The sequence below is a fragment of the Gadus chalcogrammus genome, chromosome 6, assembly GCF_026213295.1.
Source record: "Gadus chalcogrammus isolate NIFS_2021 chromosome 6, NIFS_Gcha_1.0, whole genome shotgun sequence".
Lineage (NCBI taxonomy): Eukaryota > Metazoa > Chordata > Actinopteri > Gadiformes > Gadidae > Gadus > Gadus chalcogrammus.
In genome coordinates this window covers 5,018,317-5,042,691 of record NC_079417.1, presented here as the reverse complement: position 1 = coordinate 5,042,691, position 24,375 = coordinate 5,018,317, and the positions used below count along the sequence as shown (strand labels likewise).

The window sequence follows — 24,375 nt, the reverse complement described above, 5'->3', positions numbered from 1 at the left end:
CTGTTCATTGTTAAGATATCAATACATTTGGAGTGTGACTATTTAACCCTATAGGTGGCACAGTCCTAGTACCAGTGTTTTTTGGGAAAGGAAAGGAGGCATATAGTCATGATGATAACCAGACTGAGGTTGGGGCATTGTGGACTTGCATGGGACTTACACAAAATTGGGAAACAGGAGGATGGACTGTGCGGGGAGTGTGCGAGTGTTTAGGACTCGCTCTAGAGAGGGAACGGCTGTATGCAGCGGTGGGCACAACACCTGTTACACTGAGGAGCCTTCTGGGTCCCATCAAGAACCAGCCTGGGACTGTAAAAGCTGTTCTGGAATTTATTGCGGCCACTTGACTATGGACTGACTGCGGTTTGGAATATTTCTTTTTTTAAATGTATTATTTATTTATTTTATTATTGTTTTTGTCCTGTGGGTGGCAGCAATGTGCCGCAAAGGCATACAGACTGCCGAAAATTAAGGGAAGAAGAAGAAGGAGTCCTGAAAAAACACACGAAGAAGTCATCTTATCGCGACGCGTACCAGAATATAAACACTGCATACAGTTCACAGTCATTATCGAAAGTTTATAACAACAAAAAGGACGTAGTTGGGGTCTAACTACAGAGTGTCAAAATGGGGAAACGCCAACATCAGAAAGATAAAATGTAAGTAAGGAATGAAGGAACCGTAATAATATTGAAGTGTTTTTGTCAGACCTCTCATATGCTAACATAGACAAGACCTTATGTTTCAATATGAAGTGCTTAAGTCCCCCAACCTTTGAGCAGGTGTATGGGATACCCATCTGGTGGCTATTTGGGTGTATTCCCATTTAGTTAATGAATTATACGAGTTTGACTTGATTTAGGCACATTTGTCTTTAGGCTAGAGCCATAGCACTAGCCTAAAGTTAGCCGCAAGCGACTAACGAGGACGTTGGCACATCAAGTCGCATTTCCCCTAGAGTGCCCTACAATTATTATGAGTGTATTTGATGGTGATATCCTCACCAATATTGCACCCCTACAGACAGCTGGGGTCTTCTCCTTTATATCTTCATGCCGTTGGGTTTAATAATAGGGCACTCCTTGGAGAGAATTGCGACCAATAGGTCGTAATGACGGCTTCCTGAAGTGGCAAACTAAAGCAATAGAGCACATTGATTTGACTCTTTCTTTTCCCAGGCGTGACAAAAGTTATTTTACAAACGATGGGTTGCAAAAGTAGGGGTTGAAATATTGAAGCTTGACTGTGTTGTGCCAAGATGGTCATATAAGACAATCAATGTTCAACACATTGGACACATTGAATGAAGGCTTAAAGCTATTGTTTGTACAAATCGTAACATTTGAACCATTATGCATCTTTAAAAGCGCACAGAACTGTGACCATATTTTTCACGTTCAGTAACAGGTTAATTTGTATCCGAGAAGCATACAAAACAAATACCTGATGTTAGGTCTTTATCAATCTTGGGTGCTGCAGCATCTACCTACTTTTAACCTTTCATAATCTGGTCTCTCCTCCTAAGATATACACTCGAGGCTGCTGCCTAATGGGGGTTGGAAATCCCCCTGAACTACTCATAGAGCTTTTATTATTTAACATTTAAAATGAGTCACTATCGATGATAAAAAAAAAAAAGGAACAAAAATGCTAACCATGTCAATCATTTTGATCTTCTTGATAATTTCTTGATGGTGTTCTAGGTATATAACCTCTTCGGAGTACACAAATTTCTATGGAGGAAAGCGAGCAGGTGTGTTTTATTCTCATATTCATTTTTATTATTCAAACATGACATGCCAATTATATTTCTGAGAAGTACTCTTATAATAATACCTGTTTGATATAGAGAATTAGGCATCAAGCAGAGAAATTATGATTTTGTTCTTTTCATCAAAGAAATTCCCCAGGCGGATTTTAGACGACTCCCATTCGACCACTGCAGGTATGGTATTGTACGGTTCCCATTGACTTATGCATTTCAAGTACACCTAATCTTCAAGTCTCACACACATAATTATAAGATGTGTACGTTTCATCTTGTATACGTATTGAGGTCTACATATGTACTATGCACCTTATGCACACTAACCAAGTCATACATTTAGAGGCTTTACAACTTGGGTTGTTTATTAATCTCAAATAGAAAAAACCTTATCCATTGTTGACACTCTTGAACACTGTTTCCTCAATCCTTAAGCTTGTCCCTCCAACCATTGAGTATCCAGTTTGTACCGAGGAAGGAGTGGTCTTTGACCTACTGTAAGTATTACTTTGCTCTTACTTGTGAGTCTGAAAGTGGAGAACATAATATGATTTTAAAAATAATACGATATTAACTTAACATGCTATATTCGTTTTGGTGTAGATTGGAATGATAAAGGCAATATCAGGAAAGGGAAGATGGCATTGGACAGTTTCAGATAAAATAACCTAATACATAAAACATTGGACATCAATCCGTTGTTGTAGTTCAAAGGCCTCCGTTTTTTTGAAGTTTGGGATAAGGAGACGAGAAGGGAATGCGATTCATTCATACCCTGTGTTTAGGAGCATTATCCCTTGGATAAAGAGGTACGGCACCAACCCCATCTCAGGAGAGGTAAGCAAGCACATGGAGACATGATTTAACTGTCTGTAAAGGCCTCCTTGTCCTTATGCTATTTATCACCATTATTTCTTGCTAAAAGACAAAGAAACTTTGTTTCACTAAAATGTCAACAACTTCTATTTTTTTTTTTTTCTTCTGCAGAAGCTGGAAGTAAGTCCCTCATCAAACTAACCTTCGCAAAGAACGCTGATGGTTAGTGTTTATTCATGCATCTGTCTCACTCAATCCACCATACTGTTTGATATAGGTTAGATAATTGGTCTTCAAACAGTGGTACCTTGGTACGCGTACCACTGCTGGTACGCATTGCACTATTTGGTGGTACACAGAGGATTTATTTTACACATAATAATACTATGAATGGAAATACATTAACCATGAGTAACGTAAAATAAGATGTGCCATTCCTGTAATATTTTGTTTCAATATCGAACTGTTTCATAGTTGGGTTGTAGCGCTCTCTAACGTCAACGATTACAGGCTAAACTGCCAGCAAAAAATATTATTATGATCAACCGGGAACTATTTGAAAGAGAAGTGCGGACAGGAGCAGAATTTTTTTCGAGCTGAACTGTAAGAAAACTGTGACAATTGAACTGAGCACAGGTGGTATTTGAAGATTCTCTTAGAAAGGATTCCATGAAACCATCGCATCTCAAACGTCATCTTCACACCGAAACCGCCCTGCTGAAAGAAAAGACAGTTTTTCCTAAGAAAACGTATCTGATTAAGCACATAACTGTTGGTTAGCAGGAGACTTTAACAGAATTATCATGCAACGAAACATGGAAGCAAATACAGAAGCAGGGTTGTCGTCGAGCCACACCTGAGACAGAAGCTGACCTTGATTGATCCAGACATCGCAGAGTGTGTGTACGTGTTTGCGTGCGTGTGTGTCCGTTCTAGTGCTACCACTTTGTACAGCTGACCACATACAACGATAAATATATAAACGTGTATCTTAACATTTCTCCTTCCTTCTGCTTCAGGGAAGTACCATTGTCCAGTGCTGTTCAATATCTTCACCAACAACTCTCACATTGTTACCAACAAGGTCACCGGCAATGTGTTCTCCAATGAGGTGAGTGAATATACTTTGTGCTGAAAATACAGACCTACGACTCAATACTCCAGTGGAAACGAGTAGCTCTACATGAGCTACTCGTTTCCACTGGAAGCTCCTGGCCGTTCTTCCCTCCTGATTCATTCCACCCCACACGGAGCACTAAGACTTGTACCCACTCCCCCCATGGAGCACAACAACTCCACTAATGGCCCCGTCAGCGTAGGTTGCTGAGCCAAAACGTGACTCGCAATCCGTTGAGCAGCTCATCAAGGATCTCCTTCAGCAGCATGACTGGGTTTTATCAGTCATTATGATTCCTTCTGCGCCAAGTGGGGCCTGTTTACATACAGTGGGCTGCATCCTAACAGGAAAAGGAACATTTACATTTATATTTAATTGTATTGACCTATTGCTTATGGCATTATTGATCCTTTCCCCAATAACTCCCCGCTCACCATCCTGGCTCTGGATCTCAAGACCTCCCCAGACAATGCAGATCCTGCTTGTGCTGGTTTGGCTTCTCTCCCTCATTAATTTGTTCCTGTTAGGATCACTGAAAGACAGGGGTGCGAGAACCGAACCTACCCACCATGATCTCGTCTACCGAAGGAATCTCATCAGTTAAAACGGTTCTTCATCCCCTGCTCTTGAATTGGCTCTTCCTCTGTTTACTCAATGCAATATAATTGCCAATGAGTCCTTATTATCTGCCAGGATTTGATCATCACCCACAATATTTATTTTTCAATAAGTCCAACCGGTCCGTGGGATTAATTCTGATGAATGTGCCCCTGCCATTGAGTCATCCCCCCCCCCCAGAAACATTCATTTCTCCATCAAGCCAAGAATGAGAGGCTGAGGGGGTGGCCTTGTCAGTAGTACAACAGAAATGGATCTTGGTTGTTCTCCAGTCGCTCGTTTCCTAATTAGCCTTTGTTTTTTTTTGAGAGCCTTAAGTTTATATCTTGAAGAATCATTGGCCAATCATTTTCTGATCCCAACTCAGGGCTCTGCCGAGGTGTGACTCCTCTCTCTCTCTAAAAACCCACCATCCTGTTTCACACCTGCTCCCTAAATACATCAGCTTTTTACTGCCCCAAACATATTTTTAATACCTGTGAACAGCAAGGCCGGTAGAGGAGCTTATCAGGGTTTTGAACAGCTTTTGAACTACTGGTTTACATTCTATAGCTCATTTTTCAGCTATAAAAAGCTGAAACCATCTTCTGCCATGGTGGAATAACAAATTCAGGATGTTAAGAAACATGCAGGAAGAGAGCCAATGGAAAAAGGCTAAACTCTGTGTCTCCCTGGCTAAACTTCATCAGTGTAAAATCAAAGACTCAAGGACACCTATTTTTCGGAACTGCTTGGGTCATATCAACAAATCTATTTTTTATTTCTGTGACTGGTCCACTGCTTAGCAAGCAGGTTGAATATTAATCCCCAGAAAGATGTGAAGAATTGTATTTGAGACGTTGAAGATCTGGCAGTCCTTTAACACTGAATTCCGAGAGCTGAGGTTGACTTCAACATTAACCCACTTCAGTGACATCCCATTTCAATCCTGGAACAAACTGTTGATGTTTTGGTTGCTTGAAACCATGACAAACGGTTCAGGCAACGGTTCAAACACACTGTATTGTTTAAACAGATCTCTGAATGTTATTGGGGATGTGTGTTTGCCCTTTAGGCGGTGGAACAGCTCAACATCAAGACCAAGAGCTACAGAGATCTCCTCACTGACGAGCCCTTCACCAGAAAAGGACCTGATCACGTTACAGGTGTGTTGTGGATCACATCCTGCATTCATGTGGAATATGTCCACCATTTATATTGCTGACCTGCAGAAGGGGCCTGCTTATCTGACTGTAGATGAATGCGTGTCCCTCCCATAGGATCCCACCCATTTGGATAAATTCAACGGTCCGACTTCTTCCATGTGAAGAATAACCTCAAGTGTTGGACCCGGGTAGGTGCCCTCCAGTTGCCATGCCAACCCTCCATCTCTTTTGACACACATAACATTAGTGGATTATCTATTGGTGTGTATTGAGGATGTGTCCGTGTTCAAGGGACTATGACAAAGAACTCTGCACCTGCCTCAACTGCATTGGCTGAGCTATTTATCATAGTCCCTGAAATGCAGACTGCACATTTCAATGCGTCAATGACTCTTAGTCCTTAAAGGTTGACATCGACCTGGTATGTGTCTATGTGTTTGCATTTGTTAAAAAAAGATAATTGGCATTCACATTTAATAATTGATCAGCAAACGTTTAACTCATTGTTTGTTCTCAAGTTAGGCTCATCATCAAATCAAAGCATGCAATAAAAAGTAATCTCTGCGGCACCACCTAGTGGGCAGAGTGCACTATAATAGATCTTGATTTATAGATAAGAATTCGTAACCAAAAGTACCCTAACCCAAGTCCATCCATCCTAACTGAAGTCTAATACTTTGTTAGCTTAAAAAAGAAAAAGAAAAAAAAAGAAGTTTGTCCGGTCATTTCAAAAGTCCCCCTCGTCCCGGCTCGTCTAGATGAGGAGAAGGCCAAGCTGGACCCAGGCTAACCACCTGAACAGCACCAACCTGGAGACCCTGGAGACTCTGGCCGAGCTCTACAGGGACTACAAGGGGGACACGCTGCTGGCCGCCACCCATGAAGGAGCCCACCGTCAAGAAGACAGACAAGCTCAACGCGGTAAAGACAGCCCGTTTCATCCCAGTCTGTGACCTCTGTGTGAAGTAGGGCTTTGACTTTTGCCCAAAAAAATCCTCTTCGACGTTTGTTTGTTGAGTTAATATTAATATTCGAATATATTAGAATAGTTATTAATAATATTTGACCATTAATGTCTGCCTTCAGTAAGACCTGGATTGGGCTTTGCGAGGTTTGGTTACCGCGTTGCTATGGTTACCGGTCTTGCGTGTTCCAACGGTTTATTAGGTTTCTAATAAATCGCTGTCTAATCAATACTTCATTCACTGCCTCTTCCGTGGTCATTACAATATTATGATTGACTGCGTCGGGTTCTCCGACGTCTCTCCCTCTTGGCCTGCCCATAACAGGTTGAATATTAAAGCTGCCTAATATTCGTTGAATTTTGATCTATTTTTTGATTTTCGAATAACGAAGTTCGGAGTCAAAAGCCCTAGTGTGAAGCAGTGGACCAATGGGGGTTAGGCGGTCTAACGCATGATGAGCGTCGAGCAAAGCGGCGGGCGATATGTTGGGTTTTCGGAACGTAAGCCAGCCAACTCGTTTCTAACCTAAACATGGGTTTTTTGGTTTAAAACAAATACTATTGGCGCTTACTGTGTAGGCAAAGTTAGTAGGGGTCAGTCTGACTCTTTCTAACCTATTTTCCATTCTCTCTTGACTGCCCTCTCCATAAGCTCAAAAGCTCTTCAAAGTATGGATAATAAGTGTTAAGAAATGTGTTGGTTGATAAGTTTTGTGAAGTGGGCTTACTGTCTTAAAACATGACCGTTTATCTTTAATAAAGACAGATAAGCAAACCTATTTGTTCTGAATAAATAGATTTAAGGATCTGAGAGTTAGTTACCCCAACAAAGTGAGCTATTTGTCATTGCTATTGTATGTACATTAGCCGGTATTTTCAATGGAAAGCATTTTATTGTAGCTGGACAGAAGGTTGGCGCTCTATACACCACAAATACTGTTCAAAAATCGTCCTCAGTGTGGGACATTCAACAAACATTGATAAAAATTAGCTTGGGCAGAACAAGCTAAATTGTTGCTGCCTGATACCTTTCTTACATAAAATAATATAATGCCCGTAACGATGCATTGTTCAACAAAACGCTACTCTGAACAGAAGAAACGGCAAGCTAAAACGTTTGCAAATTAGACTGTCAATACTTCTGGTTCACAACTAGTAGCACTGGTAAAAGCGAGTCAGGTTACCTAGTATGCGGCAACAACACATTAACAAAGCATGAATGGCAAACGATGCAGGTGACCTTTTATTAATGAGCTCTGTAAAAACCCTAAATTCTGCACTCTAACAACGTGTACTAGTTCTGATTGTTATGCTCTGGGACTGGATTAAAAATGGATGCAGAAATGAATAAGTGCAAGATTAAGATGTGATGTCTGAGACTTGTATATGTGTGTTTTTTTTTATTACCAAAGTTTTATTTCCGCTACTCGTGGGTCCTTCTCGACACTTGACTTTTTGGACACTTTGAGGCCGTGCAAAGTAGCCTTCCTGTACTTGATCTGGCGCTGGGTTGGCGTCGCTGGGTTCAGGCGAGGTGGCGGTCTGACAGCCTCTAGGAGGAGCGAGAAATGTAGGTCAGACGGAGCGAACAAGGTAAACTGCTCCTTCACAACGAACTAGAGCCAGAACAAATGTTCAGACGGGGCTGTTGTGGGGGAGAATCAGGGGCTATGGTTCTCTCCCCCCCCCCCCCCCGTACATACAAATATCACAGGTTTTGTTATCAGTTGCATAATCTTACACCGATCAGAGAGCAGTGGTACCCGCTTGGGGTAAAGCTAGCTGACATCATATGCAATTGAAAACAGCATGGGATCCTCCCCTCCAAGACTGCCATTTTAGGGAGTCAGCACTCCTTCAGAGCCTTCCCTGTGTTCCATTGAACTTGTCAGAATGATTTTTCTGCACGGAGAGCTCTGTTGACTCACCGTCATCTTCTCCTTGTAATGCTTGTTGTTCCGCGCGTTAGAACAGTTAAGTGCTTAACGCTGGTCGATCGGAGGAGCCTAGAGGAATGCCTGTCGAGTTGACACTTCCCTGGGTTCAGGGAGGGCAGCAGGTGAGCAGCACTCGTCCTCTTGGTGGTAGGTAGGAAGCATTTATTTAAAGTGTACAAAGCTGAACTGAACTTGACCACAGTACAGACCGGCTACAGGCAATAGTAGGCAAGGAGTCCCGTTATAATTACCTGCCACCAGTCAGTGAGGAAGCGTCGGAAAATTTGGCAGGGAAAAAAAGCGTGATGGGGTCATTAGGCATTGCTTTAGGACATGAAAGGGCCAGTACCTTTGCTGCTGAAAAAACAAACATACTGTAATGTATGACACTCCTGAAGCGTTCCTCAGTTCAATTCACAAGACGCTGTAACACCGTTTTATTTGACTGTTAATACCTTTTCTTGTCAACCGGTTTTTTTTCAGTGAGAAAAACTGATTTTGATTAAAAGACGGCATCTGCGTCTAGCATCAGAAATGCCATTCTCACATTCTCAGAAGAATATGAAATTTGCTCCTTGGAACTAAACTGACTTAATTTAGTCCAGTGTGTCTGCCTGATAGCATCCTTAGGCGAGGGGCTAAACCCCTCCCTGCTCACCTGGCTATGCATCCGAAACGGTCACGTAAATACTAGCCTAATTGATGTGTATTCATTCTGAACACAGACTCCTTACAAGTCCAAAAGAGGGGTGTTAGGATAAAAATCGTCCTTTATCTATCCCAAACAGTAGATGTATGTGACACAACAGCCCGCACAGACAGAAGTAAAAAACAATGTATACAAATGGAGTCAGAAAGTATACAAAGGTCTATATACATGATAAGAGTTGAAGATGCAAAAATGACTTGCCTAAACGCTTGAAGAATACATGTTTGTGCAGCATATGTTCATTATCAAGTGCCTTGACGAGTTATTAAAAAACAATGACGTAATACAATCGACATCAGGGAGAAAACAGGATGGCCTTATGAACAAGAGTGGTGGTTTCTGCTGCCCGTGTTTCTCTCCAGGCTCACTACTCCACAGGCAGAGTGTCGGCCTCCTTCACCTCCACAGCCATGGCACCTGCCACCGTACACGAAGCATGTGGGCAGCCCGAACCCCCCCGACCATCACCACGCACCTCACCGTGCACTCGAGCATAATCACCCAACCGTTGTCCCCCGACGTAGACGCCATCCGCAGACGACACCGGGCGCTACAAGTACGTGAAGAGAAGGGCTACGTTCGCACTCCACACCAACAAGGGGACATCATCTGGAGCTGTACTGTGACAAGGTGAGAACAACAGGCTCCCCTCCTGCTCTCTGCCGGTCTGCTGCATGGACAGGGGATTGAAGAGACCGATAATACACTTTAAGCCACGTATGGAGCAACATGAAATCAACACTTGTAGAACACATGAAAAATCGTGTGTTGGTCATACACGGGAATAAGATGATCTTAATTAAGTTGGGTCATTTGAATTGTTGGCTGTAATAGATAAGTGACAGGTAACCAAACGGTCCTGATCATGAAAAATAAAACAAGGGGAGTGTGGGGTGGAGCATTTCGAACCTAAAATGACTGCTTTGACAAACATGATGAGCATGACCTAGGGTTTTTAGCCTTAACCATATAAGGTGTGCTGTCAAACGTTCTGACGGACATTGTCAATATAAACATTTTATATTCAGACTGTTACCGATTGCATTAGATTGGGTCTATTCGGTATGCATTTGGTTCTTGGTTTTGGTACTATTGGAAATTCTTCAAATCTTACTAAGGGACCTGACTCTCAAAATTGTCAGTTTATCCTAACTGTGGTTATTCATAGTGCTAATCCCAACTGCCATTCTGCCACCAATGTTACATCACTCCTCCCGGAAACCTCATCTTAAAACATTTAAAATAAGGGTAAAAAATAACTTTTTACAGGAGACTCTAAATATAGACCATCTGTAAAAATATGTATTTCAATGCATGACGTGCGACTCTTTTTGTTTTCATGCATTCCAAGGGGGGTTTGCACCCTGGGAAACGTGCATAATAGCTAGCACTGAATGTTTAACCCTGTACTACAGTGCTGGGTGCTGTGTTCTATTGGCTGTTAATCAGAATAACAGAGCAGAAGCTTCGGCGCCCAGACTAACCCATAGCCCACGTCTGCGTCGGAGGTTGCCCCAGCAGGCTTCACTCAAGTCGCTGGGCTATTTCTCGGCCGGCTCTTTATAATGAATGAGTGGTTGTTTGACCTGTCACATGCACTCTGAATCCTGCTGTCCTTGTCCAGTGCCGCATAATGTAGCGGTGAAGCGAAAGCTTTATGAGGCTCCGGTCTTTCCCGCTGTCACTCCCGTCGACGTTGTGTCGGTGAAGTGTTCAGCTGTGGTTATTGGGTCATGTTTTTGCTTGGACAGGTTATTTTTTAATGTGAGCGACTTGCAGGCTCGTCATGTCGTTGAAGAAAAGCCTTTGGGTTCTACTTGGGTCCTGTTGACGCAAAAAAATACTCAAATTACTTAAATTCAGAGTTAAGATCAATATACACATGCTTTTTTTAAACACTCTGTCATGGTCCCCATGTTCGCCAACATTTTTATTATTCGGTGTTTTAATTGTCATGTCTCTTCCTTTCTCGTAGGTTCCAAAAGCTGGGAGACTTCACCCGTCTGTGTAAAAGGCTACTACGACGGCACCGTTTCCACAGATCCAGCAGGAACTTCATGGTAAAGACGTCAGATTATCCTTGGCTGCTTGGGTCGCTCATTGGCTTTCCTGGACTAGATGTCATTCCCCGTACAAGTCACCAGGTCCTTCGCACATTCAGATGGACGGCCGACAAATGTATGGTTCCTGCACAATCTCAAACCTAGGGCCTTTACCTCACTTACCCCACAATAACATTTCTGTAGTTTTAACTGGTGGGCCTCCATCAACCATGTTACCATCACTTAAAGGGCTGTGGCTTTCACTGGGGGGCCAAGTCCTGCCCCTGATGGCATCCTGGAGGTGTGACTCTAAAGTGCTTCGTTTGGGCATTTAACTTGAGATGGTTTAGGTTCAGGGTAACCCAGGGACACGCATTACGCTTGGGCACACATTCGTTTTAACAGAGGAGTCCTGTTTTCTCTCCGGTACTCTATGTTCCTTTGGACCGGTACCCCTTCATTTGAGAGTTTAAGAAGGGCAGTGTTTTTTCTCGGTTTTGCCCGGTTTTCATTGATTGTGCAAGCTGTAAAAAGCTCTCTTTATGGCCGCCGCCGTAGTTCTTGTTCCTCCCCAACATACAAAGCAGCCAGGCCACTATGAAGACAGAGTCTCAGCACGGTGCGTAGTAAAAATCTGTTCTTTATGAGAAGAGACTGGGGGGGGGGGGGGGGGTGCTGCAACAAGCCATAAAAGCAGTTTATCAGAAACCTTAACGAGGGCTGTGGCGGCTCCAGATTGACTTCTAAGGAACCTAACAATGTTACTGTGAAAACCTGGAAAGCCCGGCAGAGCCCGCTAACCGCTCAGATTGGCAGGCGGTGCCCGTGTTTAACCGTGCACAGGTCTGCCTTCTGCAAAAGCAAAAATCTGCTCCATCTGTGGGCATGTGAATGCTGAAGATGTGGAATCAATTAATTTAGCATTATTCCATCCTATTTTCTTTTGCCTGAATTGGGATTCTATTGCAATCAAATCTATGGGCAGAGTTTATAATGTAATTATGAAAATAAGAGAGATGGGCTTTTTACAGATATGAGATGGACAAGATGCAAGGCAGGTGAGCTGATGAATGTAGTCACCTGCATTATCTGATTGACAAAGTAAACGGGCAGGAGTCCAGACTGAGTAGATCCTCGCCTGCCTGATGCGACGTTAGAATAGGGAACCCAGCGCTGTGTTAAAGAGACATTTAAAGTGTCATTATTCACACAGAACTCGGTGTGTTTTGCCACCTCACTGTATTGTGCGTTTGTGTCTATTGCTACAGATAAGTGGGCTCCATGATTCCCAACCTCACCACAGAATCAGGCTTTGTTGTAATGCAGGCAGAATCATAACCAAGTTTCCTATTTTCTTTTTCCTTTTATTTTATATTCCAGATTCAAGGAGGGGATCCCACAGGGAACCGGCACAGGGAAGAACATTCCAGCAGCCCCCCCCCCCCCCCCCCCCCCCTCATAGCACCGTAACATTAAAGTATTTATTGACCTCTTTTTGGTTACTCTGTGTCATAGCCCGGCAACTCTAGGTACAAGCGTGTTGCTAAATATAAGCTCTGAAGGCACTAGGGAGCATAAAAGCGCCAGACAGAGGAGTCAACATGCACCCACACAGACACACAGACACACAGACACACACACACACAACACACAGACAACACAACGAAAGGAACAGTGCTGAGGTAAGAGGGTGAGTTGTCCGCAAAGCAGAGGCAAAAACAACTTTGACAAAACCTGTTATGCAGAGAGAAAGGTGTAGCTGTTCTCCGGGTCTGGAACCAGGCCGCGAGGAGAAGGATATCTGTGAGCCAAAAATATTCTATTCCTCCCAATTAATTTTTAAAAAAAAAGATTTATTGCATAGTTTTTGCACCAGCATCTGCGCAATTTGGAGCGCAAACCTCCCACCGCTATTAAAGATGACGTCACTTTTCTGCCCTGTTGTCAGTTGCCTCAGGCTCACCCTGGCTAACAGGTGTGTGTTGTGTGTGTGTTGTGTGTTGTGTGGGGTGTGTGTGTGTGGTGTGTGTGTGTGTGTGTGTGTGTGTGTGTGTGTGTGTGTGTGGTGTGTGTGGGTGGTTGTGTGTGAAGAAGTACAGCAACGCACAAGGAAAATAACAGACCTCGAGGGCAGACCTTGTCTCAATCGGCTAGACTGAATTGTGTGTAGTCTACAACAGAGACACGCGCACACAGCGGCCCCGCACAACGACACACGCAGTACACAAAGCCGACACATGACAACCCACACAAACCACAGTGGGGATGTTCGGGACACACTCCCCCCCCAGACAGTTGTTTGCATTGCCTTGACAGGGAAAGGTCAGTGATTATGTACCGGTAAATTCAGCTATCACCAAAGTGTAATATTTGTAGTATTTGGCGTGCACATAGATGTGATCTCATGGTAGGTCAGCCCCTTCTCACGGTTGTCCTGAGGTGGATTCATTTGGCTATTTAGGCATGCATGTGTGGATGGATGTTGTTTTTTGTCAAACCTGTATTTCCCAGATTAGCCGATTTGGATCTCAATCTAACTGCAGATACGCAAACATGCTAAAAACGGTTAATCATGTCAATTATCTTGCCAATCTTCGCCTCCAGTGCCTTGCCTAAACCAAGGACAGCAGCCACTTCTTAAAAACTATTAAAATGCACTTGCTGAAGTAACCGCTTATGACGGCGCCTTGCTCTGTTAGGTGATGAATAGGTGTTTACACTCTCAGCCTCTTCACTGCTTATGTTCGGCCCGACCCTGTTTCGTCTGAGACTTGGCCCAAGGTTGTACAGAAGGAGGATAGTGTCTGACATGCTGCTTGTGTAATTGGTGCTACATTGTGCTGTGCGCGTTGTCTTCCAGCTGCTGCTGGCGCAAATACTGAGAGTGAGTGAGGCTGCTCAGAGGGAATGCTCTGTTCATGTTTGCACGCTGTTCCTCATCTCTCGAGAAAATGACTATTGATTTTCATAGGTTTTCTTTGAAACAAAAAGGCTACGAGTTTATTTAATATTGTTGACTGTTTACCACCGACGCCACACACTTGCATACACCTCTACCTTCACAACCACTTACTTAAGGTCAACCCCCACTGCGGCAAAAGGTCAACAAGTTGATTAATTATGCAGAGGTGACACTATGGGGGCGGGCTGTGACTGCTGCTTAAAGCCCCTGAAAGGTAGATTGGCTGAGGAGGTTACACGCACGCACGCACGCACGCACGCACGCACGCACGCACACACGCACACAGGCACACAGGCACACAGGCACAAGCACACACGCCATCTGGCATAACATGGGTCAGTAGGACACAACTCGGTGGGAGCCAAATATTTTCTGTCCTTCCTACCGCCCCGCTGTGTGCCGTGTGTGACTGCACCGAGCCTTAATGGTGACGTTTGATTGGCAGCTGGAGCGTCCCTCCACACGGTTCCGTGACCAAGGGCTCTGTCATCTGGGGCCTTCTTGAATCTAAATACTAGCTGGGCATAAAAGAAAGGAAGGAGGATCGATATCATGTCATTTGTTGAACCGTTCTCTTTTCTTTCTTTCTCTCTTTCTCTTGTGTTGCAGGAGGCGAGTCCTTTTGGGGGAAGCCCTTCAAGGACGAGTTCCGCCCCAACCTGTCCCACACGGGCAGGGGTGTGCTGAGCATGGCCAACTCCGGACCCAACACCAACAAATCCCAGTTGTGAGTCACCGTCTGCCCACCGCAGGATCATATCATGCAGGATCTCTGTTGGGGGAGCGGAGGTCCAGATGCAAATGATGATGGGGCGATACAGGGGAAGGGGGGAGTATTGGGATAAATCACTAGTCACCGTCTGCATTCTCAGCATAGGACTGATGTGGTTAAATGAGGTAAAAAAATTAGGAGAGCTGCAAACACGATGCTAAATCTTTTCGTTCACTGTGTAAACTTAACGGAGCTGGTAAGCATTACGCAAAAAGGACACTCGCGTTTCGCACTGGGCTTGTGCGGCGATTTGTCACGCATCTCTGACGATGTTAAACTCTGCATGGAGAGGGAGCGAACAGGGCATCCACGCCAATATTGCTGCACGACGGTGACTCAAAAGGCTGTGTTTGGGGCTGACTTCACAGTGACTATAAAGCCTGCTTCAGACCTCGAATCCCTGTTGTTCAGAGAAGAGTGGTGATTAATTGGCTCATTGACAAAACCAGCGTCAATCTCCTCAATCTCTTCTATCTTCTAATAACGAGAGCTATGGGCAGACAGATCCCCTAACACTCCTGCATACATAAAGCTAGTCTCCCAACACTCGATATGGCTGGCCAGGTACTTAAAGCATTGATGTGTGATTCCTTGCTCTGTGTTTGTGCATGTTGTACAGTTATTACTCACTATATTGCCTTTTTTTTTTTTTTTTTTTTTTTTCCTTATCCCAGCTTCATCACGTTCCGCTCCTGCCCCTACCTGGACAGGAAGCACACCATATTTGGAAGGTAAATACCCCCCCCTCCCCGTTACTTGCATTGTTACATAATGTGGTGTAACCACTGCAGCCCGGCTCCACTGTAGTACGGGCCAGATGGCGGCTCTGTTTGAACAGCTAGTGGCATAAGACGAGTCATTGTTTTCATCTGCCAGCTGAGACTGTGCCATGGTGGACAGAAGGCTCAGGAAACAGTTAGCCCGCAACAGCCACCGCCACCTACTACCATGTCCCCCACCACCCCCACCACCACCACCCCCACCACAACCACTACTACTTCTTCCACTCCGGCACAAAAGGATGGAAATTACCATTATTTATTTTTTTCTCATTAACACCTCCTGAAGAGTGAATACAACTGAGTAAAAGGACAGAAGACATTAACTACAACGAGCTGGACGATTATTTATCATTATTATGTGTTTTTATATCGAATTTGGTAATGGCACATATAATTAGGTGAGTGCTGCATGCAGCGCTCAACTATTTTTCTTCAGTTTTATTCTTTCTTTCCTCTTTATTATTCTCTACAAACTTTGGGACCTATCTCCTTCCTCAATGTTTCACCTAAAGACTCCATTCAAAAAATGTTCAGAATAGCTTGGAATCGCGGGCTTCTTTTCGGATTTCTTTAATATTTTATACTTTTTAAGATATTCGATAGATATTCTTTTTTTTAACATGGGAGTCAATAGGATGACGGCAGAGATGTTACTAAATCAATTTCAAACCGTTTATCTTCGTTCAAACCATTTTTACAAATCTACACACATATCAATAATATCTAAACAGCATTTGATATCATTTAAACTTTATTCAGAATCAAAGTTTCAGTTTCATACCGGCTTCGTTTTCAGCTGTTTTCATTGAAGATACACACACACACACACACACACACACACACACACACACACCACACACCCACACACACACACACACACACACACACACACACACACACCACACACACACACACACACACACACACACACCACACACACACACCAGCAGTGCAATACTGAATCTGAAAGGTTCTTCAACTGAAGATTCTTCAGTCACATCACTGGATAACGAAACTCGGCCCGTAGACGTAAACGATAAAGAGTGGCGTATAGACTGGCTACTGTAGAAACAAATTTATTAAAATCCACTTTGGAAAGCTTCAACCAGTCGAGCCAATGAGTTTATTTGCGGTTTAAATCTCCGAAGTGAAACCAAAAACAAGGCGTATGTGTTCCTTTTCACTTGGTGGTTTTCGGCCGATGCTCCTGGCCCTCTTCCCCCAGAGGTTCTGCTAAACATAGGAGGCCTGCTGGGTCCCAGATTACATAACCCTTCAACTTAAAGGCCTCAGTCACATGCACCATAACCACTGCCTTCTGTTGTAGCAACATTGTGCCAGTGTTTTCCTTTTGTGGACACAAAGTTAATTTCAAACTCTTGACTTTGGTCTTGTTTTTCTATTGGCCCCTCTAGAGCAAGTGGGTCTTTAAGCTTAGAGGTTTGAAAGTGGATGACTTCTATAAAGCATATTAGGGATGACCTTTTACACCCGTGGTAAACTTACACTTTTGATAAATGTGTATTTCACTCGAGTTCCCCCTCATGGTTTAGTTGAAGACTTTAGCAGGGGGAACATGATCCGGGACTGCAGCGGTGCCCTTAATGCGGTGTTTAAAAAGCCATTTCAACGCCGTTAATAGAATGTTCCGCTGTGCTTGTGGCTTATTAATGTGGACAGTTGAAGTCTCTCCTCTTCAAACCAAACACTGTCTTCCTTTTGAACGATACCTACCTTTTTAAAATACAGCGTATATGTTGTTACGGTTGAAAGTAATGAGCAGCTATCATGGGTCATTCCATTAGGTAATGGGCCCTATTCACCTTCCAGAAATGTTGGTTTAGTCTATTCTAAACCAAAGACCTAGACTATAGTCTATAGACCTAGACTATAGTCTATGGTTTAGTTCATGGTGTTTATTCACCTAGCAGCACCTAGCTTGGTTCCATCTTTCTTCTAAATGATAGCTGGAAACAGGAATCTGAAACAGAATCTGTATCTCTTCGTAAAGTTCCCACAAGAAGCTTTGTTTTGAACCAACATGGGTCAACAAGGTACGTGACCTTAAACGGCAATGTTTATTAACTGTAACCCACTGACATGGAAAACAAGTTAGTCCAAACCATTCTAATCAAAAGGAAATGCAGAAGCTTGAATGAGGGCAGGGTTGACTGCTACTGAAGTCGGACAAACTTTAAAGTCACACCTCTTGCATCTATGAAATTGCCTATTTGCCATCACCACATACACGCACGCACGCGCACGCGCACGCACGCGCACGCGCACACACACACGTTCAGAGGGGATGTGTGAAACCTAAAAGATGGTGTTAATGGTTTTCCTTCTCACTGCATTACTCTTTTGCCTTCAGCCGCGGCTTGTACTCCACTATTGGAGTGTTGTTGGAGTTGATGTTGTTTCCACCTCATCCCTTCAATTATCCAAACTGCTTTAATTAAGGAGGGTTATTTTTGAGCGATTTAAAAGGTCCCCTCGGGCCACTTTAAGTATCGACATTAAACACACACACACACACACACACACACACACACACACACCACACACACACACACACACACACACACACACACACACACACACACACACACACACACACACTCTCACACTTTTCACATCCCCTAAAATAATAGCCTGAAGAAGAAGAAGAAGCAGTTACCCAGAATTGTAAAAGTATACTCTAATAATAATCATAATGTGTTTCTGTTTTACGCAAATAAGGGGCAGACATCCAGAGAAACAACAAATAAGAGAGAGCTACAGAAATCCAACTAAAGAACAATTAAGGGACAAGCAACAGACGTCAGCAACAGACATTCAGCTAAAGAACAACAAAAATAATAAAATAAATAAACAAACTCGGGTCCTCACAGATGAGACTTGAGCTCCTTTTTTTAAATAGGTTTGGGCGATACACCCTCAAAAGCACGCACTCCTTTTATCTTGCGCGTGCATCGAGGAACAAGCAGCCATCCCAGATCAGAGGACCTTCAGAGGCGGCAGTCACTCTCCAGTGGTTACTTTAAAGCCATTGGAAGTGGGATACATTTTTCACTCTGAGGTTACGTGCTTCTTTTCTAGAATGGCTGTCTGGAAGTCCTTACGTGATTTAATCTCTGGCTGTCTGTCTGTCTGTCTGTGTCTGTCTGTCTGTCTGTGTGTGCAGGGTGGTGGGAGGATTTGAGGCCCTCACGGCCATGGAGAACGTGGAGGCCGACCCGAAGAGCGACAAGCCTAAGGTAAGGTTATAAAAGCTCTTTGGGCCTTATTCACCTCGTGGCCATCTTGGTCCCAAACTCTAGCAGGCTGACGGACTCACCGGGACGGTGTTTAAAACAAAGGAGGCTGCTATGTGGGCCTTTATCACCTAGCACCCAATGGTAGGATAGGGGCTCGTCTATCGGGAGAGATGATTTTGAGGATGCTGACCTATAATATGTCCATGATGCTGACAGGCGTTGCTAGGGTAGGATAGCAGCGTCCATGGTAGGAACAGAGTTTTTGGGTTCAACTTTAAGTGCTGCACAGCTTTAATTTCCCTCCAGAAATGGCGAGTTTTGTTTTCAACAAGCGAAAGTATTTTGTACTCATTAAAATAATTGTCATTGCAAGAGCGCTATAATTTAATAGCGCGTTGATTCAGGTGGGAGAGTACGTTATTGCAGGAGAAAACTGTGTGTGTGTGTGTGTGTGTGTGTGTGTGTGTGTGTGTGTGTGTGTGTGTGTGTGTGTGTGTGTGTGTGTGTGTGTGTGTGTGTGTGTGTGTGTGGTGTGTGTGTGTGGTGTGTGTGTGTGTGTGTGATAAGTAGGGGAGACTGTGTGGGAATGGGTGAGACGGTGCAGGAGTGGGTGATGCTAAGTGTGTGGATGTGTACACTCAAACTCAAAAGTGTATTTATCTCTAGCATTAATGATGCCTAGCCCCTAATCCAGAAACACTACTGATCTACAGCAGAGACCAGGGCCCAGAAACACTACAGAAGGACAGAAACCATCTCTACACTACCTAAAATGAACATTGTGATAGTGAGAGTAGATATATATCTATAGGGATATACCTGTTACGCCACAATGACTGAAGTGATGACAGGTGTCTGTCTGTGTGTCTGTGTGTCTCTCTCTCTCTCATATTTTAATTATTTACATGAAATAAAAGTTAGCATTGCCAAATCATAAAAAAACAAAAATAAATAATGAGCTTATCAGGGAGCTCAGGGAATTCAGAGACAATTGATTGTCATTTATTGATGAGGGTTTTGAATAATGCTGAATTGACTGTGTTCTCCTCCCTGTCTTGACATTGTTCCCACTGCCTGTCCCCTGATCTCAAGTCTTACATCTTCATATAGTGAGGTATTGGCCTTATTTTAGTATCCTATGTAGAGTAAGGCATGCTGCATGCTTCTCAGCAGGATGCGGATGCAGAGTGGATTTAGTGGGCAGATGAGTTTAAATAATGAATGAGTTTGAGAGGGAGACACGGAGGACGTTTCTGCCGCTACACTTCAGACTTACCTGACCAAACTGTGTGTGTGTGTGTGTGTCTATTTATATTGATGTGTCTATCTGTATATCTCAATATGTGTATTTATCTACTTTATCGTGTGTTTTCTTTCTCTGATCCACAGTCTGAGATTAAACTGCTGACCGCCAGTGTGTTTGTGGACCCTTACGAGGAGGCGGACGCACAGGTGTGTGTATGTGTGTTGTGTGTCGTGTGTTTGCATGTGATTGGGGGGAGGGGAGGCACGATGTCCTTCAACAACCTGTCTGTTCAATATATAGCTGAGGTTGTGGAAGAGCGCATACTCTGTAGATTTTATTGGAAACGTGTGTGTGTGTGTGTGTGTGTGTGTGTGTGTGTGTGTGTGTGTGTGTGTGTGTGTGTGTGTGTGTGTGTGTGTGTGTGTGTGTGTGTGTGTGTGTGTGTGTGTGTGTGTGTGTGTGTGTGTCAGATCGCGGCCGAGCGTCAGCAGGAGATCCAGAAGCAGGAGGACGAGAGGCAGGAGACCAGCGGTGCCCAGAGGAAGGCCAAAGAGGACCAGGCGCCCAAGACCTTCAAACAGGGCATCGGGAAGTACATCAACCCTGCCCCCGCGTAAGTGTAGCACACACACCCCCCCCTAACAAGGCCTTAACCAGAAATCATTCTGAAAGCTCCAGGTTGCCCTTGGTGTATGTCTTAAAGTGCACCGCGTATAAAAGAGCGTCATCACAGAGTGGCCTTCTACTTTCTTCTTTGGTTTCCGCAGGACATTTCGAAAGCTTTTTGAAGGGTTTGAAAATGAATGTGTCTAATATATACAAAGATAAAGCTGATACGAAGCACTTGCCCAGTCTCACTTCAGTGATGTGGGAAATTGGATTATAATGAATGCATGTCACCGGCTCATGGGAAACATGGCGGGGGAAGATGCACCATGTGTTAATACGACAATTACGGCGTTGATTTCCTTACAGGGGCCGTAAAACGGTTGACATTGTATCTGCTATCTGCTATCTGTGTATTGCTCTCTCTGTTGTGATACTGCAACAGATTCGGGTAAATCGCTAAAACTGGCTGGGTTTTAATCCATCAAGTAGATATGATTTCTTGGCAGCCCGCACAGCCTTGCAGAGTGTTATGAAGAAGAGTGTCGGGCCCTAATTGTGTTCAGGAAGCCTTTTTACGGGCTGCGGCTTACATTAGCAGTTATTGTCCCAGGCAGACAGTGGTGATCGACAGCCGCATTAAATGGCAGACCACGTCAAGTGTTTACAGTCCCTTATGGGGTTACCTGAACATGGCTTCTCTGACCTCTTATTTTTGGGTCCGTTCGGCTTACGCAGGACGCCATAGTTTTGCCATTTTTTGTTCGTCTGGAACCGTCACCCTCAGGTGTGTTCTAAGATAGGACTTCTTCATCCACCCGCTACGAGGAAAAAAATGCATTGTCTGCAACATAAATTCTATATCCGTGGAAAGTTGCAGAGAAGTCGACACCATTAGTCTGGGGTCAATTATATTTTTTGGCGGAAACCCTATTTTTTTTTTTATTGTCCTGTAACGTGGCATCCATCCAAGGCCAATTGCTGCGCTTATGGCGATACTTAGAATGCCACTGTAGTCATGATCTGAATGAGGAGCGAACCCGACCCTGAGTTGGTTTTGCCTTCTAGTCTTCCGCTAGTCTTTGTCTTTTGTCTCGTACTGACAGACATTGTTGATCAACGTTTCTGTTATTAACTTAAATTGGGTGTATTTTGTAGTGTGTTGAATTTATTATCGTTGGCATATGATATTCATTGGTATGTATTCATAGGTTAGAATCCAATTAACATTTTGGAAGTACCTGCTGGCACCTTATAGGCCACCATAGCTTTTCCTATGTCTTTCAAAATGGAGTGATGAGGGGAGGTGAGGGAAGGGATATCAGCCGGTTGGAATCTGCAGCCTCACTGTGAGATGCCACTGATTCCTACTCACTGCACCTTGAATGGAACATCCCTGTGAGAATAGCTTCTGCCCTGTATTATCATCATGGCAACAACCAGCCCATAATACTCCCGATAGGTGTTCTTTTCTATTTTTAATATGAGTTCAGTAGCCATGGCTAATTTATGTATTTTTCTTCCTTTTACGGCCGGCGGAGTGGATTCTATATAGTTTATGAGACCGAAGGATGGGACGACTTTAACAAACAACCCCAGCCAACGGGGAAACTGAAATGGCAAAGGTCGCCATAGAAACCCATTGGGAATGGTTGTTGCTGCTGGGGTCTTTCTACCAAGGTCAAAGTATACCGTCGTAGGGTAGACCTGGCTGGAGAGTGGGCACAAGATGGAGGCTCTTGTTAAAGGTTAGACCGGGGATCTGGGAGCAGAGCCAGCGCAGTGATTCAACACTCGATCCATGCTTCACAGTGGAGGACGTCACTGTCAGCTGTGATTCACTGTTCCATGGGTTTTATTACAAGCAGTGTTTCTTTTTCGATGGATCACAGTAAAACAAACCCAGTCCCTTGCTCATAACTGCTCCCCAACCACGCCCACACATCCCCACCTGACTATCACACCAACCATTTTTGTTTCTATTTTTATAAGCTTTCGGGGAAAAAAAGTGTTATAAAATATATGAATGACATTTAGTATTAAAAAAAAAAAAAAAAAAAAAAAAAAAAAGTTAAACCTGGAGTAAGTATTTAGGATGTGAACAGTTCATTAACATAGGAGCGAAAGTTTTGCCATCTATCAGGAACGTGCATTTTGAACGTGCACGTTGTGTGTTGTTCTCCTGCTGCAGCAAGCGGCCAGCTGCCACAGACGACAGTGGCCCTTCCACCAGCGGCCCCTCCACCAGCGGCTCTACGGCTAAGAAGTTAAAGGGGAAAACCAACTTTGGCAACTTCAGCGGCTGGTAGCCCACACACGGCTCATGTCTGATCTGTTGTGTCCATCTCTGTCGTTTCAATGTATTTTCACTGTCAAGATTACCATGATTTTCTTTTGCTTTTAATGGTCTTGAATTTGTTGGCTTCCTCCAAAACTAACTTTTTTTATGGCGTAATAAACTGAAAGCTGTTTTTGGTAACCAGTTTTTTTTTGTGACTGAATGGCTCCCTTGTTTTACCACCTGGTGTCACATGAGGTTGCGCCTTTATCAAAACCACACTTTAGAACAACAAACCACAAAAGAACACTCTCTCAGCGGAGAATGTGATGCAGTCACCTTGAGCAATTAAACTTGCTATTTTAACGGATGCTTGCTAATTAAAATGCATGAAAACCTTTTTACAGACGGAATAAAACCACAAACGATTAGTCTCGGTGAGCGATGGTTATTATACGTTAGAGGGAACGATGACTGATGGATGAAACGCAACGAAAAAACGTATTTTTAAAAAGGCTGATTTCCCTTAACCAGCAGTGGTGTGTTCCTGTCGACTCTGATGAGACAGCTTGCCCTTGACAACGGCGCAGCAGGGTCGGCAGGAGTGGACGCATTAAACCACGTCATGCAGGGGTCCAAACAAACCATTCCCTTCCCCACACAACACGGCCCTCCCTCTGCCCTCGACCCTGTGTTCCGGTGTCCTTTAGGTGGTTGTTACGTGGACCAGGGCCAACGGGTTGCTAGCAGTCAGGAAGCAACACCCAGCAGCTTGGAGCCAAGAGCCACCGACTATCAGCATTTATTTACAATGTTTCATATACGCCCAAAAGTTGGGAACCGAAACACAATCGCCCGCCGGTCAAAGGGGTCTGCCAATTGTTTCCCTTCTTTGCTGCACAATGCATTATTTACAGACCATAAATGTGGCTCTTTATACCCATGCCTTAAATCAAAATAGTGTGTCGGCTCAGAGCCGGATTAACCCAAAGGCAAACTAGGCACGTGCCTAGGGCCTGATTGGCGGGGGGGGGGCCCAGACAGAAGTAAAAAAAAAAAGAAAAAAAAAAAAATGAAATGGCCAATACAAATGTCCTGCCTACTATTTATTTCAGTGATAATATATCAATATATATTAATTAACTAAAAATAGTGACGTTGTTTATCTTAACGTTACGTCACATTAACGCCAATCAGTTAAGTCTGAGGGGAGGTCAGCGGGTCAAGACTAAGCGGAACAATAAAGCTAGCAGGCAGGTCGTTTCTTGAGTAGGCTAACATTCAAGATGCTTTCGGGTGCGGCAAAACATAAAAAGAAAAAAATGAAGAGGAACAAAAGAAGAAACAGCGGGGGGCTTT

The 24,375-nt window shown here is 43.9% G+C and overlaps 1 pseudogene; it reads left to right on the top strand.

Moving 5' to 3' along the window:
- Positions 1-389: 389 nt before the first annotated feature.
- On the top strand, positions 390-23,549 carry LOC130384732 (RING-type E3 ubiquitin-protein ligase PPIL2-like; annotated as a pseudogene).
- The last annotated feature ends 826 nt before the right edge of the window (positions 23,550-24,375 follow it).